The following is a 15,479-nucleotide window of genomic DNA, read 5'->3' as shown; positions in this document are numbered from 1 at the left end:
GTGTCTGGCTGCGCGTAATCAGCGGCCAGGCGAGTTGCCTCAACCTCCCACCCCGCCATAAATGTCTCCCCCTTACTCTCACAGATATTGTGGAGCGCACAGCAAGCAGCAATAACAATGGGGATATTCTTTTCGCTGAGGTCTGAGCGAGTCAGTAAGCTGCGCCAGCGCGCTTTTAAACGTCCAAATGCACATTCCACCACCATTCGGCACTTGCTCAGCCTGTAGTTGAACAGGTCCTGACTCCTGTCCAGGCTGCCTGTGTATGGCTTCATGAGCCATGGCATTAAGGGGTAGGCTGGGTCCCCAAGGATCACGATAGGCATTTCAACATCCCCAATGGTCACTTTCTGGTCCGGGAAGAAAGTCCCTTCCTCCAGCTTTCGAAACAGAGCAGAGTTCCTGAAGACGCGAGCATCATGTACCTTTCCCGGCCATCCCACGTTGATGTTGGTGAAACGTCCCTTGTGATCCACCAGGGCTTGCAGCAGCATTGAAAAGTACCCCTTGCGGTTTATGTAGTCGGTGGCTTGGTGCTCCGGTGACAAGATAGGGATATGGGTTCCGTCTATGGCCCCGCCACAGTTTGGGAATCCCATTTCAGCAAAACCATCCACTATTGACTGCACGTTGCCCAGAGTCACTACCCTTGCTATCACCAGGTCTTTCATTGCCCTGGCAAATTGGATCACAGCAGCCCCCACAGTAGATTTGCCCACTCCAAATTGATTCCCGACTGACCGGTAGCTGTCTGGCGTTGCAAGCTTCCACAGGGCTATTGCCACTCGCTTCTCAACTGTGAGGGCTGCTCTCATCTTGGTATCCTGGCGTTTCAGGGCAGGGGAAAGCAAGTCACAAAGTTCCATGAAAGTGCCCTTACGCATGCGAAAGTTTCGCAGCCACTGGGAATCGTCCCATACCTGCAGCACGATGCGGTCCCACCAGTCTGTGCTTGTTTCCCGGGCCCAGAATCGGCGTTCCACGGTATCAACCTGCCCCAGTAACACCATGATTTCCACATTGCTGGGGCCTGTGCCTTGTGAGAGGTCTATGGCCATGTCAATTTCCTCATCACTCTCGTCGCCGCGCTGCAATCGCCTCCTCGCCTGGTCCGGGTTTCGCCTTGGCATGTTCTGGCTCTGCATGTACTCCAGGACAATGCGCGTGGTGTTCATAGTGCTCATAATTGCCGCGGTGATCTGAGCGGGCTCCATGATCCCAGTGCTAGCTATGGCGCCTGGTCAGAAAAAAGGCGCGAAAGTAGTATCTGATGGACCAGGAGAAGGAGGGCGGGAGGGAGGGAGGGCCGAGTGACGACATGGCGTACAGGTACAGGAACAGGGAGAAACACAAACAACTGTCACACAGAATGGTCCCCCCAAAGATTAAACTGGAAACCCTGGGCTTAGCAGGCCGTTGATTTCACGGAGGAAGGGGAAGCAAATGAACACAGAACAAATCTATTTTTTACATCTTAAGGTGGCAGCCGACGCTGCAGCATGAGTGACAGCCATACCAGTATGACGATGACGGATACCAATCATAATATGCCATCATCTGCCAAAAGGCAAGGGGCTGCTGCTGTGTAGCAATGCAGCCCCACGTCTGCCAGCCCCACGTCCGCCAGCACCCAGCATCGCCCTCGGCCTCTTCTGGGTGCTTAGCAGACAATATTGGGCAATTGGCAGAAAATAGTATATTATGACTGGTAACCGTCATCATCGAAACAGTAGCATGTCTGCCCAGGTGGCCATGATTGACAGCCATACCAGTACGACGACGACGGGTACCAGTCATAATATACCATCGCCTGCAAGGGGCTGGTGCAATGCAGCACTACGGCTGCCAGCCCCACGGCTATCACTCATGCTACACCGTCTACCGCCAAAAGGCAGTTAGCAGCTGCTGCTGTGTAGCAATGCAGTCCCACGTCTGCCGGCACCCAGAGGACATATGGTGATGGTGAGCTCAGCTGTGCTGAGCGGGCTCCATGTTGTCTGCACAGGTAACCCAGGTAACCCAGATAAAAAGGCGCGAATCTATTGTCTGCCGTTGCTGTGACGGGGGAGGGAGGGGCCTGACGACATGTACCCAGAACCGCCCGCGACACTGTTTTGCATCATCCGGGCATTGGGATCTCAACCCAGAATTCCAAGGGGCGGCAGAGACTGCGGGAACTGTGGGATAGCTGTGGGATAGCTACCCATAGTGCAATGCTCCAGAAGTCGACGCTAGCCTCGTACTGTGGACGAGGTCTGCCGACTAGAGCACCTAGAGCATTTTATTGTGTGGACATACACAATCGGCTGTATACAACCGATTTCAATAAAACCGGCTTCTATAAATTCGAACTAATTTCGTAGTGTAGACATACCCTCAGAGCGAGGAGTGTGATTCCCAGCATGCACTGATGCATAGATATACTTCCACTAGCGCTCACTGAGCTACTGAGCTAAAAACATTAATATAGCTGCGATGGTAGAATGGGCAGTGGTGAGTAGCGGCATGGGTTAGCCACCCCTAGTACAAACCCACCTGAACCGTGTGTACATGCAGGCCCATGCGGCGGCCTGTACTGCTGCAGCTACACTGCTATTGTTAGCTTGATGAGAGCTGGCAGGAGTCTGTTAATGCAAGCTGGGAATCACATGCCTAGTTCATAGGGTAGCCATAGCTGTAGACTGTATTGTGGTCTTATGAGTAGGGACTGCATCTTCCTGTGCTCTGTACTGTGCCCAGGGGGCAGGACTGTAATGCTGTTCATAACAATAGTCCCTGCAGTGATGTATTAGCATGCAGAGTAAAGGGACATGAGAAGTTGCATTTATCACACAGTCACAGTCAGTCAAAGAGTTTAAGGCCAGAAGGGACCACCAGTTCATGTAGTCTGACCTCCTGTACATCACAGGCCACCACCACCACCTAGCATCTGCACACTGACCCACCAGCCAAAATGAGACCAAAGTATCACAGCCCACAGGAGACTACACTATTATGGGCCACAGGCAGAGAATAGCAGGACTGAGGTGCACCAGTGCAGTAGCAGGGAAATGATTAAGTGAGAGATACCCAGATAATTCTGGTCAGTGACCTGCACCCACGCAGTGCAGAGTAAGGAGGCCCCCCCCCCCCCCCCCGGTCACTGCCAATCTGACTTGGGGAAAATTCCTTCCCTGCCCCACTTATGGCGATCAGTTAGACCCTGAGCATGTGAGCAAGAACCAGCCAGCCAAGCACCTGAGAAAGAGAGAATGCTCCGTGCCACCTCAGAGCCCTGGCTCACCCTGTCCAATGTCCCATCTCCAGCTGTGGTTACCCCTGATGCTTCAGAGGAAGGAGATAAACAAAACCAGAATACATTGTGGGGGAGAATCCTGTCCTGACCCCTGCAGGTGTGGCTGAAACCCTGAAACATGAGCTTTTAGGATCATAAGACATAAATTGGAAATGAGCCCCAGGGCTACTGTGCCCTGCCATCACAAGCTGTCCCATCATACAGCCAAACTCAGAAATTTGTCCTGATCTCTCTTAAAATGAATTAAGTTGTTTGGCCCCACAATTCCTAGTGGGAGACTGTTCCAGAACCTCACTTCTGATGGTTGGAACGTTCTTCTAATTCCTAGCTGAATTTCTTCATGCCAGTTTATACCCATTTGTTCTTGTGCCAACATTGTCCTTTATCTTAAATAGCTCTTCTCCCTCCCTGATATTTACCCCCCACTGTATTTATGGTGACATTTCCCAGGCTACCCAGGGCTGTGAGGCACCTCACTATCACATGCCCTTAGCATGAGTCTGTGCTTGCTGTGGGTCAGCTCTCTGACTGCACCAGCCTCTGGCAACACAAGCTCTCCCCTCCAGGTCATTTACAAACCCACACGATGTAACTTTCTATGCTGACCAACCGCCTTTTCCATTTCCCACAGGCTCTCTACTTACTCCTATAACCTTTCTGAGGCTGGGTCTGGAGCCTTTCCCTACAAGTTTTCCCCTTGCTTGAGATGCAAATTTCAGATAGTTTTTGTGTAGTTCAATCTGAAGACCTTCTAAGCCTCTGCCACTTTTAAGTCCTTGAGCTCTTCAGTCCAGTTGAGTTCTTTAACTAATTTCCTTAATTTCCCAGAGTCTGTCCTTTTGAAACACCGAACCATACTTGACAACCTGGTTTTGATTACTCATCCATTTAATTTAAACCAAATCAATTCGTGATCACTCGATCCAAGGTTATTTCCTATGACCAGCTTTTCTGATGTCCTCACTACTTACTAAAACCAAGTTGAAAATTGCATCAACCAATGAACAAAAAACTGTCACCTATCACATCCAGGAATACCTGGGCCCTATGGGTATTAGTGGCATTTATTCTCAACTTATCTCTGGAAAGTTAGTCTCCCATTGGGATACAATGCCCCAAAATATTTATCTCTAATATTAAAGAGATCTCTATCCATATCCAAGTCAGACTCCAGAAGTCTATGGTAGACCCCTAACACTATCCCAGGAGAACCTTTTATAATCCTTCTCCAAAGTGATTTTGACTCAAACAGATTCAGTTTTGTTCATATTATCACATTGTATTTCTTTATGGTTTACTGCTTCATTGATGTACAATGCTATCCCACCACCTTCACCTTTATTCCTATCTCTCCTAAACAGCACTTATCCTTCCATACCTGAGTTCCAGTCATGAGTGCTATTCCACCATATTTCTGCAATCCCTATAATATCTGGCTTGACCTCCTGCACCAGTAGTTCCAGTTCCTACATGTTATTGCCCAGACATTTGCATTCATGTACAATCATTTCAGTTGTTTCCCTTGGACCTTCACTTAGTTTTCTAGCTGGATTAGATATAATCCTTCACTAACTGAAACACCTTCCTGACTATTACTCCAATCAATATTGGAGTATTGTATTTTCTTTCTCCTTGCTGTCCATACTCTTACCTTGTGATGTGCCATTATCCCTTTTTATATCTTCTTTTGGATGATTTTTCCTCCTCCTGCATTTTGAACCCAGGTGTAGAGATTTCATGAGTCTCTCCCAACCTTCTCCCCTCATCTCCTAGTTTAAAGTCTTATCAATCAGGACAGCCTTGATCCCAAAAGGTTAATACCCCAGGTACTCAAGTGGAGTCCATCAGTGGAGAAGAGTCGTCTTTCTGTAAATGCTTCCCAATGGTCTATCATGCCAAAACCTTCCTTATAGCACCAATCCTTGAGCCATCTGTTGATTATCTTGTCATGCCTTCATCTAAGGACAGAAATAGTCCACTGAAAATCACCTGATCTTCCACTTCTTTAAGTGTCTCACCCAGCCATGCATAGTCATCCTTGGCCCATTCCAGGGAGAATCTAGAAGTGCATCCCAACATGCAGCACAATCAGGGGTTTTCCCCCCACTCCCATCAGGATCCTTTTTAGCTTCACATCCACATCTCCTATCCTTGCTCCTGGCAGACAGCACACACTTCTGTTTTCTGTATCTGGTCTAGTGATAGGCCTATCAGTTCTTTGGAGTGAATAGTCCCTGATCACATAGACCTGTCTCTTCCTGGTGCTGGTATGAATCTGCTTTATGTTCTCTCTCTCTCTGACCCCTGTGCATAAACTTCATTTTCCCTTAGGGTCTGGTCCCTGGCTATCTCCATTATCACTTTCTCTCTTCTGGAGAGACTGGCTTCTCTTCTTTTCTTCCTCACCATCCCATCTTCTGCCTGTTTCTCCTCCTCATTCCTCAGTGCAGCAAACTTGTTACTCAACTTGATTGCACCACCACTAGCTAATCTTTCACTGACTTATCCTCATAGTCACATTCTTCCACAGATCACCTTCCTCTTCTGGCAGTCCTCCCTCTGGACCCTTTTGTTTGGCAGGTGTCTGTGAACCTTGAGTTGAGTGCCATCTCCTCTCTCCTCTTCTGCATTATACATTCAAATTCCCATCTGCATTCCAGCATCGCCTCCAACTGCATCTCTATCCCTTGAACCTTCTCTGTCATGAGCTCAGACATTTCATGCATAAGTAGCTTTTACCATATACCCACTCAAGGATGATGTATATCCCACAGCTTCTGCATCTGACCATCTTCATTGTCTCTTTTCCCTGGGTCACTTCTAGATCTGCCTCAGTAGCCATCATCCTCTTCTCTTCCTAGACCCTATGGGTGCCACATGGGTGGCATGTAAACTAGGTAATGCTATGTCTGTGTACACTGCCAAGTACAAATAGGTCAGATTAGTTAGGGCCCATTCCTGTGGAGACACTTTGACCTGGAAAATAAAATAAATTATTTCAATCAGTACTAAGAATCAGCTGCCCTTAATGGTATTTAAAATAAAACAATTAAAAATATTTCAACTATTTCATTATCTGATTATGCATTACTAATACTGACATATTATGAAATAATATAACCATGAAACATCATAAAATTTACCTACATCCTCTTTGTGAATCTAGTCCCAAATTATTTCTGACAATTCTTGTGAGAAATAGACTGGACTTTGCAAATAACAGTGGATATTTGCAGAGCCAGTGGAAACTGCTTTCCAAAGGAATCTTTTAGCAAGCAGTGAGAGAAATGAAAGGCATCTAATCCAAAATGTATTAGGAGAAAATTCAAAGGAGAACAAACTGACAAGAGAAACCATATGTGTTGATGATAAATGGAGGGCATTGCAGCACACAGGGGTCCAGCACCTCTGGTAAGAGACCACTTATATCCTGACCCAGTCTCATTTGAAACAGGTTGTAGTTGCAATCAGTTAAAAGGCCAGTCATATGAGAGGTGTCAATATCCAAATGACTTCTTTGTTTACAGTTCTACCTTTTTTAAAAAACCAAGTGCATCAGCAGTCCTGTGCATCACACCTATATTACAATGATCTAAATATGGAAACCTCTATGTCGGTGCTAAGTTTTATTAAATTATGGCAAACAACTAACTGATAAAAAGATGACTTTGTTATGCAGGACCTTTCACCAGCCATAAAAATGTGCTAAATAAGAAAGCTCTGTGATTCAGAGGTCCAAAAAGATTGAGACTGACTAATAACTTGTCCCAAATACTCCCACTAGCCTTTGCAGTCAATGAATGGATGTGTTTGGTAACCTCTATTTGATTGCTAGGTTTGTATGTGTGTGTCATGACAAAATCAACACCTGGATAAAATAATCACTGAAGATGGTGTTTGAATGTCAATAGAAGTGAGGCTCTCAGGCTCCATGAAAGCATGTCCGGCTGAAGCACCCTGGCTATCCCAGACACAGTGCTTTTGTACTGAGCATGGATCCTGGCTTTCCTCATCTTGGGGAGTGTGGCTGAGACTCCCCCATTCAGCGCTGTCCCACCATGCACTGTGGCGCACTCCAAAGACACCTCAATGGGAGCCTTTTTCCTCCTATGTCATTCACTCATTCCAGCTCTCTCCTGGTTACTCATCAACCTTACCTGCCTCTAGAAATTTCCATTACTTGCATCTGAAGAAGTGAGGTTTTTACCCATGAAAGCTTGTGCTCCAATACTTCTTTTAGTCTTAAAGGTGCTACAGGACCCTCTGTAACCTTATGGAAAGCACTCTCCAGCCAAAGCCAAACAGTGACAGATTGTATAGCCCTTGGCTGCCTCTGTGCCCTGCCATTAGATGTTACTGGTATCTAGGAGCCTTGGTTTGCTTAGTGCTCACTGTGTTAATGGCCACTGTTAAGTGGTAAGATATCATATAGCCTGGAGTAAACAGCCCTAGAAAGCTCTCGTTTTCTTTTTTTAAAAAACTCTTATTTAATTCACATAGAAAATAAATCTTTAAAAACAGCCTTTTAATTAAAAGGCATTATAATTGGAAAACTGTTTTGCAACAAAGCCCAGGTGTTCCACATTTTGGTCGTTTGTTCTACATTTCATTGGCTTGTGCTGCCCTGGTAGGTGTGCAAACTGAGAGGGTCACCTCTTCCCCCTCTTTCTTCCCTTCTGTTGCTCTTTACAGCACTGCTGCATGATCACCTTTGCTGTGGTTGAGACTCAAATTACCTCTCCTTGAAGCTATTCTGCAGAGTCTTTGCCCTTGTGCTTCTTTTTTATTTTTCTGTTACTCTCTTCCTGCAGAGAGATACTGTGTTCATTTCTAACTCTTCTGTCTGACCAGGCTGGTAGTATCTTAATACTCAACCAGTCATGGGTACCTAGGGACCCCCAACACCATGAGTCTTGTGCCCCTGGGTGAACTTAGCACATGGGGAATCACACACTTTCAGCATGCAGGAATTCACAACCAAATGGTCTCACCAGGGGAAGTGACTCTCTTGAAGCCTTGAAATTGGGTGTCTTTTTGTAAAAGATCTGTTCTAGCTCAGCTACAAATTATTGGGCTCAATGCATGACTCACTGGGTGAAATCTAAGGCCTGTTTTTTGTTCTTCAAACTGGATGATCATTAGCGCTACTCGGAAAATGAAATTTCCATCCCATGGGAAATTCTGACATTTCAAAACTTGTTTTCATTTTGAATCAGAAAGAAAATAGAAAATTTCATTTTTTTGTGTGTAATGGAAATGCCAAAACTTTTTGATTCTGAAACATCAGAATGACCTTATTAGCACTCTTCTTTTTTTTTTTTTTTTTTTTTTTAATAATGTCAAAATTAAACCTTTTAACCTGGTTGACCAGGAAGTCCAGTGGTGGCCATTTCTAATTTAGTTTTCAGTACATCAGTGAATCAGGCTGGTGAGAGAGGAGGACTTACACATACTAACTAAATAAATAAAAGCTCCCTAGAAGGACTAGAATGGGAGATAAGGTGGAGGAGGGAATGAACGCACCCCCTCACCAGTCCAGAAAGAGGCGCTCCACTCTCTGGAACATTTCTCAGTGAGGACAGCACCCTTTAGCTAGCTGCCTACCACCAGTGAGAAAGAGGGCTTCAACACCCCCAGAGGGAGGTACTGGAGTCAAGACTCTCTCAGTTTCTCTGGTCCAACCCATACAGCTGATCATACCCTGGATCAGATCTTTAGCCTAGATGTCAAAATCGAGGCGATCACAATTAGAGCTGGTTGGGAATTCTTCAGTGAAATGTTTTTCCATCAGAAAACACTGATTTGTCAAAACTAAAACTCTTCACAGGAAAGGCTTGTTTCTGACCAATATTTCTACTCAAAAATATTTTGGAACAACATTTCAGAAATAGTTGAAATGTTTCATTTGGACATTTTCAAAATTAAAAATATTTGTTTTTTTCTGGTTTGAAACAATGATTTGTTTAACTATAATTAGCTAAAATTTCTAATATATAGCTGTATTAAATTTAAAATGGTTGAAATCAAAATGGTATGTTTCAAAATTATCAAAATGAAACATTTCAATAGATCTGAACCATTTAAAAAAATTATTTCACTTTTTTGTTTAGATTTCAACTCTTTGTCCCAATTAGGGAAACAAAGATTTTTCAGTATCTTAAAATGTTCACAGGCTGGAAAAACCATTTCCTGCCCAGTTGTAATCACACCTCAGCCATGGACATGGACAGACTATCACCTCATTAATGCCATGGTCAGAGCCTTGCCAGCCCCCAAGGAAACAAAGACCAATATTCCTGTTCCTTCTACCAGGAAGGCTCATGGACTCCACCAAATTTCAAAACTTGCTAGAGGAGAGCAGCACCCAGTGACAGGATGAGGAGTCAAGGACTTAGTAAATCATTACCATTCTACACTGGCCTTGGCCACTGACATGTCAGCCCCCAAATGACCCTTTCCTCCCCAAAGCCCACACAGATCCCCTGGCTTTTCTGGCTCCTGGAGCTGATAAAGAGGTGCAGACTCAAGCACTGATAGAGAAAAATGAAGGTGGAAACAGACAAGATGTGAAACAACAAATTCCTCCACGCCTATACTGAGGCTTATTACAGGCTGGAAGAACCTTCTTATCTGCCTCCTCTGAAGCTGTTAAATCATGCCCTGAGGAGCTATCCATGGTGGTAAACCAGGTACCTCTTCAATCCCATACGTCTACAACCTGCCTCAGAATTGAGCACCGGACACCCTGAATGTAGTGAACTCTGGGAATACAGAGGTACGGGGGAGCTGTTGGTTGGTGGGTGCAGAGCAGATCCAGGCTATTTGAGAAGGCATCCGAAATGTACATAACCTTTTTCAGTGCAGAAGAATGATAGTTTTTCAAAGCATTTGGTGCACTGAAAAGGTTTGGTACAATTGTAGCATAACCTGGATTTTCAAACTAAGAATAGAAATTAATCTGTTGGGATCCAGATAGGAAGTTCCTATCACTTACTTAAAAGGATAAAACAGATTTCTAAGCCTCTTGTTACGAAATTAAAAGTACAATATCAATAATGCCTTGCTTATATTCAATGCCTTTTATCTTGAGGTATCCCAAAGAATTTAAATTACTCCTAAATAAACTCTATATAGGAGTTTCTCCACCCCATTTAAGAGGGATCTGGCTACTGTTTAACAGTGTACTGCAATATTCCAGAACAGTTTTTTTGATGGGCAGTGAAGAAGACTGTTAATTGAACTGAAACTGCAAAGGAAATTTAGTCATCAGACTACAATTGTCATCTGAAACCTGACCAGAGGACCTTAGTTGAACTGAACTGTAAAGACAAAGGTCTTAATTAAATACAATTACAGTATATAGTATAAGTAGATTCTATGGGAAAACATACAGGCTATTAAAAGAAAAACAATGAGAAGTCCTTGTGGCACTTTAGCAACTAACAAATGTATTTGGGCATAAGCTTTTGTGGGCTAAAATCCACTTCATCAGATGCATGGAGTGGAACATACAGTAGGGAGGTATAAATACACAGCATATGAAAAGATGGAAGTTGCCTTACCAAGTGGGGGGTCAGTGCTAATGAGCCAATTCAATTTAAGTTGGAAGTAGGCAATTCTCAACAGTTGACAAGGAGTGGAAATCACTTTTCTAGTGTTAATTAGGCCAGTGTAAACAAGGTGGCCCATTTGAAACAGTTGACAAGAAGGTGAGTATTTAGCAAGGGGAAATTAGTTTTTGTAAAAACAAGAAATACTTGTGGCACCTTACAGAAACTAAATCAATTTGTTAGTCTCTAGTGACCCATCCACTCCCAGTTTCTATTCAGGCCTAATTTGATGGTGTCCAGTTTGCAAATTAATTCCAGTTCTGCAGTTTCTCATTAAAGTCTGTTTTTGATGTCTTTTTGTTGAACTGCCACTTTTAAGTCTGTTATTGAGTGACCAGGGAGATTGACATGTTCTCCTACTATTTTTTGAATGTTATAATTCCTGATGTCAAATTTGTGTTCATTTATTCTTTCGCGTAGAGCAGTGGTTCTCAAACTTTTGTACTGGTGACCCCTTTCACATAGCAAGCCTCTGAGTGCGACACCCCCCCCATATAAATTAAAAATACTTTTTTATATATTTAACACCATTATAAATGCTGAGGCAAAGCAGGGTTTGGGGTTGAGGCTGACAGCTCGCAACCCCCCCATGTAATAACCTCGTAACCCCACTGAGGAGTCCCAACTCCCAGTTTGAGAACCCCTGGCATAGAGACTGTCCGGTTTGGCCAATGTACATGGCAGAGGGGCCACGCTGGCACATGATGGCATACATCACATTGGTATATGTGCAGGTGAACGAGCCCCTGATTGTGTGGCTGATGTGGTTAGGTCCTATGATGGTGTCCCTTGAATAGATATGTGGACATAGTTGGCACCAGGGTTTGTTGCAGAGTTTGATTCCTGGGTTAGTGTTTTTGTTGTGTGGTGTGTAGTTGCTGGTGAGTATTTGCTTCAGGTTGGGGGGGCTGTCTGTAAGCAAGGACTGGCCTGTCTCCCAAGGTCTTTGAGAGCGAGGGATCCTCCTTCAGGATAGGTTGTAGGTCCTTGATGATGAGCTGGAGAGGTTTTAATTGGGGGCTGTAGGTGATGGCTAGTGGTGGTGTTACTTTCTTTGTTGGGCCTGTCTTGTAGTAGGTGACTTCTGGGTACCTACTACAAGACAGGCCCCCCACTTGGTACAGCAACTCCCATCTTTTCATATACATCCCTACTGTATGTTCCATGTCATGCATCTGATGAAGTGGGTTTTAGCCCATGAAAGCTTATGCCCAAATTTGTTAGTCTCTAAAGTGCCACAAGGACTCCTCGTTTTTGCTGATACAGACTAACATGGCTACCACTCTAAAACCTGGGTATTAAAGGGTTATTTTATCTAATAGAGATAAATATAACAAGAACCAATAGCTGGAAGTTAAAGCCAGACAAATTCAAATTAGAAATAAGACACATTTTTAATAGAGAAGGTGATAAACCATTGAAACTAACTACCAAGGGAAGTGGTGGATTCTCCATCTCTTGGTGTCTTAAAATGAAGACTGGATGCTTTCCCGGAAGCTATCCTTTAGAGAAACACAAATTACTGGGCTCAGTGCAGGAGTAGGGGTGCCCCCACTACACTTGGTTTTAGGGAAATGTGGGGTCTGTCATTAACTAATTTTTGGGGAGGGGGCGCATCAAGAGGAATAAGGACAGAAAGGAGAGGGCTCAGGGGTGGGGTTTATTCCTGAGGACTGTGGCGGGAGGAGGAGGAAGAGATCTGGGGTAGGAGAGGGTATGAACTTGAGAGCACTTGGAAGGGGGCAGGTATGTGTGAAGGGGAGATGGGCTGAACTGGTTTGAGGGATCAAGGCTGCAGTTTCCTAAGAAAGGAAACACAAGTTTCCCTCAGGGATTGGAGCCTGGGAGGAGGAGGTGGTCTCACTGGGGTGGGGAAGAAGGCAGAGCAAGGCAGCACCCTCTCACTACCCTGTCCCATCCCAGCAAGCTCTGAGTGGTGCTGAGCAGTGTTCAGCTGAGTTTCTGGTATCAGGGACCTGGGTTGGGAGCTACCTGAGGTTGTGAACTTTGGAGAAGTGGGAGCTGCACAGAGAAATGGCACCCTGGCCTGTGCCTCCCTCCTGAGTGAGGCCCCTTGATGATTTGAAAGTATAGGTTTGGTCTGCAGGCTGAAAAGATCAGACTCCCCCAGGCTAGAGTGTATCTTTCAGAAAGCCTCCCAGGGAGGGATTTTTACAGGAGCCTACATGATTTAGGAGCACAAGTCCTTTCAATAAGAGTTGCACCTTAGTTACTTAGTCCCTTGTTTGGCTTCAGGCACAGAAATGATTCTTCCTGGGAGTTCAGAGGCACCATTGCTATCCCCTTTTTCATCATCATCATCTGCTCTTGTGTCACTGAGTGTCGTCACATGGCTTGAAACTTTTTAGGAGTTTTGCTGTGACCAGTTTGTGACCTCTTCACCTGTTGCAAGGTTCTCCTCAATCTGGTTCGTCTTCTCAATCTGCACACCAAAAAGATTTTAGAGTAGCAGCCGTGTTAGTCTCTAAGGTGCCACAAGTACTCCTGTTCTTCTTTTTGCAAAAAGATTTTGTGGCATGTTAATTACCACAAGAGGGGGCTCATGTTCATCTTCTGGACCAATGTCTTCATTTGGTGAATCCGCAGTTGACTTGGCAAGGGTGAATTTACATTTAGCAAAGCATTTTTTTGATGGTGTGTGGCTCAGTTTCACTCCAGGCTTGATGAAACCAATATATTGTATCCAAGAGTGAAACCATTTTCAAAAGCATTGGACTCGAAGTTGCATCAGATCCATTTGATGAAGAATAAATTGAATTTGCCTTTTCTGAAACTTCGTTTTAGGACTTGAATTACCCCAGCATCCATAGGTTCTAACTAAGGTTGCCAGGTGTCTTTTTTTTTTTTTAACTAAAAGTCTGGTCGAAAAGGGGACCTGTCAGTGTCTGGTCAGATGTACTGACTGGACACCAAAAGTCTGATTACCAAGGGCAGGGGGAGGGAGGTCCTGGGTCATCAACCCAGGGCAGCCCCTGCTGAGGCAGGGCCATCTTATCAGCATCTTGTGGGCAGTCATGCAGCAGGCTCAATGTCAGGCTGCAGCTCCCATACCAGCTCTGGAGCAGAGGGAGCCCAGCTGGGAGTGGGAGGGAAGTGAAGAGGATAGAGCGAGAAGGATGGGGGAGAGGAGTGAGCATGGGGCAGGGCCTTGGGGGGAAGAGGCGGGGAAGGGGAGGGTCTGGTTTTCAGAAAGTAGAAAGTTGGCAACCCTAGCTGAAAAGCAGAGTTTAATGTTTGTGAATTTGAGAGGGAGGTGGGCATGGGGCATTATCCACAAACAGAATTTTACCTCCCTCCAGTAGCAAGCTGCGATCAAATCTTTGTAACTGTTTTCCAAAAAGCTCAGAGTTCACCCATGCTTTCTTGTTGAGTTCATATTCCACGGGCAACTCGATAGTCAACTTGCCAAAGCAGTGTGGGTGTTGGGATGTACTGATCAGTACAGGCTTTTCTTTATCTCCAGTCATGTTGGTGCATAGAGCGAGGGTGCTTCAGCAGGATTGCTGAATGCTCAGCACTTTTGAACTCAAAACCAGTTTAATATTTTTCAAATTTTGTAGAAACATTCTACTTTGACATTCAGAGTAAACCCAACAAGGAGTCTGGTGGCACCTTAAAGACTAACAAATTTATTTGGGCATAAGCTTTCGTGGGTAAAAACCTCACTTCTTCAGATGCATAGCGTGAAAGTTCATGCCTGCATCTGAAACTTTCATTCTATGCATCTGAAGAAGTGATGTTTTTACCCACGAAAGCTTATGCCCAAATAAATTTGTTAGTCTTTAAGGTGCCACCAGACTCCTTGTTGTTTTTGTACATACAGACTAACACGGCTACCCCCTGATACTTGACACCATGCAAGAGTAAATCCAGTAACTTTAAGGTGAAACCAATTTTGCAAGCCAAGGATATAGCCTTAAAGTAGGGCATTATAGGTGCAGCTCCTTGGAACCATAAGCAGGGACAGACTGCCTTCTGCTGCCTCATAATTTATAATTATTAGCATTGGATTACTATGATGATCAAATTAACATAAAGAGTGTAATGAAGAATTGTAAGATGCCATGCACCTGACTTGAAGGGTGAGTAAAACTGGTAGGCTATTATAAAGTATTGGCACAAGCATGCATCCAGGTAGAGATGGTGCCCTAATGGCACGCTGGGGGGCAGAAGCAATGGGGGTTCAGCCCTGTCTGGCATGCCCTGATGTTGGGTGCTTAGGAGGTCCCCTGACAAAGGGGTGCTGGAACAATCTGTACAGTGAGGTGCTGAGAGCCATTGACCCAAACTGTAAACCCTGCATAGATGGAAACCACTGGAGCACCCCTAGCTCCAGCCCTTATGCCCTGAATGTTCTCCGGATACTCTGGCTGCTATGGCAACCTTCACTGAGGTTGGATCTCCGCCCGTCGCCATGGTTTCCAGGCACGCCCTGGTCACGCGGAGCTACGATGGTCCTGTCAGAGGCTTTGTACATCCGTCTGTAACGGGCCTGCGGCGACCCCGTCGGGCGCTCTCCGCTCAGACACCCCCGCTCAGGCCGGCCGGCGCCT

This window comes from Trachemys scripta, chromosome 9, assembly GCF_013100865.1.
Source record: "Trachemys scripta elegans isolate TJP31775 chromosome 9, CAS_Tse_1.0, whole genome shotgun sequence".
Classification (NCBI taxonomy): Eukaryota; Metazoa; Chordata; order Testudines; family Emydidae; genus Trachemys; species Trachemys scripta.
This window is presented reverse-complemented; position numbering follows the sequence as displayed.